This window comes from Saccostrea echinata, unplaced genomic scaffold (genome assembly GCF_033153115.1).
Source record: "Saccostrea echinata isolate AGI-Se365-2 ecotype Australia unplaced genomic scaffold, CSIRO_AGI_Sech_v1 ptg000005l, whole genome shotgun sequence".
In the NCBI taxonomy this organism is placed as follows: domain Eukaryota; kingdom Metazoa; phylum Mollusca; class Bivalvia; order Ostreida; family Ostreidae; genus Saccostrea; species Saccostrea echinata.
In genome coordinates, this window is record NW_026889754.1 from 14,883,154 (window position 1) to 14,889,153 (window position 6,000).

Consider the following 6,000-nt stretch of genomic DNA (forward strand, 5'->3'; position numbering starts at 1 on the left):
GTAATCTGGTTCCCGTTAAGAATTGAAAATGTCATAATTCCGTCAGAAATCAATGAAGCGCAATGCAAACTTGATCTATAACTAATCAAGGTATAATCAAGGTAAAGTCACATACCAAAATTCAGCTCAATATCTGAAAGCGTTTAGAAGAAAATTGCGGAAAACCTTAAAAATTGAAAAGGCCATAATTCTGTCGAAAATCAATGAAGCGGAACAAAATGCAAACTTGATCTGTAACTCATCAAGATACACTCACATACCAAAAATCAGCTCAATATTTGCAAGCGTTTAGGAAAAAAGATGCTCTCTCTTTTTTTTATTTTCGAGATTACGTCCTCTTAACTCACCTTAGAGCTCATCTACAGAGGCTACGGGGACGGAGCTTGTTTCAACATTTTGTCAGACGACCATCATTACGATGCTATTTTGTCCATGTCAGGGTGACCGGGTACCAGTACTATCGTGATCATTGCGATGTGGGCTATAGTCATATTAAAAACCATCGTACCAAGCGTCTTTACCGCTGTTCGAATGACACCCCATGCCCTTCCTCATCATTCTCAACAGATCGGCGAATCTGAATTTGTTGCAACCAGACGCAGTTTCAGATGACATCTCCGCAACATTAATAAATTTCACATTAATTTGCATACTGATTGAATTATACATAACTTTATAACAACTGACTACAAGAATTTTCCTAAACATGTATTTTGAAAATGTTTTATTTTTATTTTTTTTTAATGAGAGATTTCAATGAATTTACATAACCCGCTTACGCGGATCATGTATTTTTTTCTGCAACAGCTGCGACAATAATTCCCGTACTAACAACCAAAGAAAGCATTTTATTGTTTAAGTAAAGTAAGAAAGTCCTACAAAGTAACACTAACATCAACCAATCAAAAGTTATGACCAAGGTAGGGTTTTTCAGAAGTAGGTCGAACTCCAAGGCCAAAGTTGTTGTTATCCAAAGTAAGGTCTTATCACGAGGAATACACTTGTGAAGTATGAAAACCCTATTTCCAACTGTTTAAAAGAAATGGTCAAGGTTAAAGTTGCTTAAAATGTGTTGCAAAACAGGGTCAAACTCCACGGTGAATGTCAAAATGTCAAGTATTAGGAAACCCATCGAAAGATCTTTTCACAAGGAAAACACATGTGAAATATGAAAGCCATAACCAGTCAAAAGTTATAGGCAAGATTAAAGTTTTCCGGGCAGACAGGGCAAAAAATATATGCCCCGAATCTTCGATTACGGGGACATTAAAAAATATAAAAGTATCACATAAAGTCTCATATTATGTTTATTTGAGGATATATCTTCCTTGAAATTAGCTATGTATATTGATGAAAAATGTACTAACGAGTGTAGTGGAAATCTTAGACCGCAGTGATGATTTTTTTTAACTCTAGACAACAAGTCCACGATTTTACCAGACATTTCTGGTACATTCTATCTAACTTTGAAGTTCTCATCATTAGATCTCCAGCGTAAGCGCGGGGAATTGAATTTTTTACCTCCACTACAGAACAATTCCAATCAATATATATTATAGTTTCTACTGACAGTTAATTACAGAATATAACAGGAAGAAATACTTCGTTCCAAATCCTGCAGAACTTCAAAGATAACTTATTTATTCCCATACCCACCGAGAGTCAAATGCCTCCCCCCTGGCAATGCAGCGACTTTATACGGTAAAGACATTCATTTTTTGAAATATACCAACTCATAAGGGTATAAAGAAAATGTGTTCTAATAATCAGATCTACACTTATTTTACCCACAGACTCTAACTTTTGATTCTAAATTCAGATTTTAGAGTTTTCAACACATTTTTGACTATATACGTTCTGGCTTAACATCTACTTGTAGGTGAAAGTGTTCTATCAACTTATTTACTGACGCACAATATAAACGCCGGGTCCTACTATATATACAATCATGATATGACGACATATGTGACCACAATATGACGTCACATCAGGTGCTATGACGTGATAATAAATAGTTTTCGTCAGAGGGTGAATTGACAATGCATTGGCGAAAAAATTTAAGCCCCTGATTGTTGTCAGTGGCCACTAACAAATAGTGGATAAGTACTAGGTTATTATCAACTGGAAATAGTCTTTAAAGAAATAGTTATTTTATTTCTGATAATCTAAAAAGTTTAGGAGAATTTATTTTCAGAAGTATTGTAAAGTCATGAAGATTCAATTTTCATCCTCAGGGGATGAATGTTGAATCGATACTTAGCGACATGACAAGGCGAGTTTTCCTTTAAGCCAACCGCACAATAACTGCGATACAGAGCACTTTTTGTGGGCGTTTCTCTTATAAATGAACAGAAACTGTACATTATATGCAAAGTATCAAAGATACAGTACGGTTTATTTTTAGCGATGACGGAAAATATTTATTCTTAAATTCACAATCTAAATACTTTTTTCATATCATTACACCAATAATGAAAACGGTCCATTACCCCCCCCCCCCCCCGCCTCCCCATTAAAGAGAAAATAGCGTTAGATTTTATTTAAAAAAAAAAAATTTCCCCAAAATTTGCAAATTTATTTTTTTTCATTTTTACGTTACTTCTCCTACCTTTCATAAAACAATTTTCCCGATATATGGGACCTTATTTCGAAGCTCCCCCTGTCAATATATCAAGAAATTATCACATATCTGTTATAAGTCGCGATTTTCTTGATTGACAGCAGGTTCCTTCTTCGCAAAAATTACCCCAAACCCTTTTAAAGGAACCACAAATAGTCAGATAATAATCATAATGGCAGTTTATAATGGGACGACTAAGAAAAATAAGGAAATCTTACTGGCAGGAAACTCTCAGATGTTTTAAACACCTGCACGGGTGCGGATCCAAGATTTTTCAGGTGGTGCAGGTGAGTGGTTCCACCCTATTCCTTAAAAAACTTCAACATGGGCGGGGGGGGGGGGCTTTCCTTTACTACTTAAGCTTCATATGTATGACTTTCCTATCAGCTAAATAAGGGTCCACGTTTTATTAGGAGGGTTCAAGGTCTTTGTTTTAACTTGCTTTTTTTCTATATAATTTTTAAAATTCCGCACCCCCCCTCCCGCCCCACAAATCCATACATGCTGCATATGAAGAAGTTAGGACCAGAGGCAGGTCTCGAAGTCTCTGATTTTCTCCATTGCAATGATAACGCAACATATACTTTGCACGGGGCTCATGGGTTTGACCCAGCGCACACATCCAGTACTGGACCTTACATGTTTAAGTAGTACATTTTCAAAGGATAACAATAAGGATAACGATATGTGAAAATAAGAGAAATTCAAATATAGGAAGCTTATAAAAAAAACTAAAATATCTTAAAATTTTAAGAAAAATAGAGAAAATTCGGATCAGCCAATATCCATTTTAGTTAAATTATTTATGTCATGTTGGTAATATCATCTTATAGACCCTATACGGTAATATCTCTTTATGCAAAAAGAAAAACATTTTATTTATTGAAATAGAAGTAGGCATTGCATGATTGGCAACAGTAATTTTTTATTATTTATGTCCAGGGAAAAGATGCTGACCTTGCCTCTAATATAAAACGGTCAAATTTAATCTAACTGATACCATTACTTAGTGATATTGTCTCTTTGATTCTGTGAAAATTTCATCGATTTTTAAATATAAGAAATAAGTGTTCTTATGAGAAGAATCCCTCCTTAATGAAAGATTGTATTTGCTGACAAGGTCATCGACCATAGAACTTACCAAGATAAAATAAATGAATGCTAGTTGTTTTGTACGCATCGCAATTTGGCTAAATTGGTTTGTGTCGCTTGTTAAATTTTTAATGACGTCACAATGATCAATCACAACGGTTAATCACAAACGTGAACTCGGGCTTTCCTCAAAGTAGAGGAGTCCCTGCTATGTCTCAGAGAATTCTTGTACACGTTTTCAGAATGTGTTTGCTAAGGCGAGTTGGCCTTTGACATAATCGATCAATATTATGATGTTAACAATACAGGTATATCATATATATAATTTTATTTTTCTATGTAATCAAAGGCTTGATTACAATTTAACCTGTTGAATTCAATTATTTGTAGGATTGTTGATTTGTATTTCCAATGATACATGTTCAGCATGAAGTTAACTCAAAGGTGCGTGTACACCAAGCTGTAGAAGACAGCATCTCAGATAGAGGAGAAATGACATAATTATGTAGATCAATCCCCACATGTAAGCACACCTCTAAATGATGATTAAAAGTAGGCTGATATTCTATTTAATAAGTTGCATTTTAAGGCCTAACTCAAAAATTATATTAACTTTAATAAGAGAATAGAAGAATTTTCTTAAAAGTCAGTTATGCACTGCTTCTTTAAAGAGCAATATAATTGAAGCAAGTCTTGTTTTCAAGAAGAGAATAATTTTCCTAATTAAAACTTGCCTTTCTGACTTTTTAGAAATGACAGCACGAGTCATTTCAAGAATTGTTACGTCAGCAAAAGCTGATACAAATTTGATAGTTGTGGATTCTGATTTTTTTTTAGAACTCCAAGTTATAGTTGGAGACAGTGGAGAGGTTTCCATTTTCTTTGGATTTGTTGGCGCTTGTGTCATCAATATATAAATTAACAGGAACAGTAAAGGGAGGAATATGAATCTGTTCTGAACTGTTTTACCAATGATACTGTATTTTCCTACATAAATAAAAAGGTAGGTAGTGGCGTATATAGTTAACATTACAACGATTTTTTTTTATAATGTAAAGACAGCTATTTGGAATCAATAATTTGGAAATCATCGGAATGAATCAAAATAAATTAGAAAAAAAAGTGCAAAGGGTGTTGATTCGTTCTTAAGTCGGTCGGGTCGGTAGAGGGCAAATGAATATTTTTTTAAAGATGACTTCATCTTTCTCACTCTCAGAGAACTATCAAATTTTACCCTTCTTGCTTCAGATTTTCTTAAACCTAATAGTTTTTGATTTCTGATGACATTTTTTAAGGACTCCGTTGCATTGTCTAAGTTGATGAATTATTCCCTGTTGTAATAAGAGCAGCTATTATTTTGTACATCCAGTTAGAACTGCATCTACTCCTACAGTTTGTCGTTTTCAGGTGTTTCTGGGTATCCATTATTAGGTCACCTGAGTCAATCAGGTGACCTATTGCTATCCGTTCTCGTCCGTCGGCGTGCGTCGTGCGTTAACATTTGAACATTATTAGCTTCTTCTCTGAAACCGCTTAACCAATTTCAACCAAATTTGGCATATAGCATCTATGGGTGAAGGGGAACAAAAATTGTGAATTTCATAGTCCCTGCCCCCCTGGGGCCTGAGGGGTGGGGCCAAAACCACCAAAATTAATGCAATCTTTAAAAATCTTCTTCTTTACTCCTGGACATCAAGCAGTCTAACTGTTGGCATCATTGTAATAAGCATTGAGCCCTCTACCAAAATTGTGAAATTCATGGCCCCAGGGTCAGGGGTTCTGGCCCCAGGGTGGGGCTATATAGATCATATAGTGAAAGTGCATTATTTCTTTGAAAATCTTCTCTGCTCCTGGGTATTAAATTAAGTAACTAAGTACATAGTTATGATGAGCAAGAGAGCCTCTTCCAAAATTGTGAATTTCATGGCCCCAGGGTCAGGGGTTCTGGTGTTAGGGCGGGGCTCTATAAATTATATAGTGAAAATGCATTAATTCTTTGAATATCTTCTTCTCTGCTCCTGTTATTAAATAAAGTAACTAAGTACATAGTTATGATGAGCAAAAGTGCCTCTTCCCAAATTGTGAATTTCATGGCCCCTGTGTCAGGGGTTCTGGTGTTAGGATGGGGCTCTATTGACAATATAGTGAAAATGCATTAATTCTTTGAAAATCTTCTCCTCTGCTCCTGGGCATTAAGGTGATAAACTAAGTACATAGTTATGATGAGGAGGTGGGCTCCTTCCAGAATTGTGAAAGTCATGGCTCCTGGGTCAGGGGTTCTGGTGTTA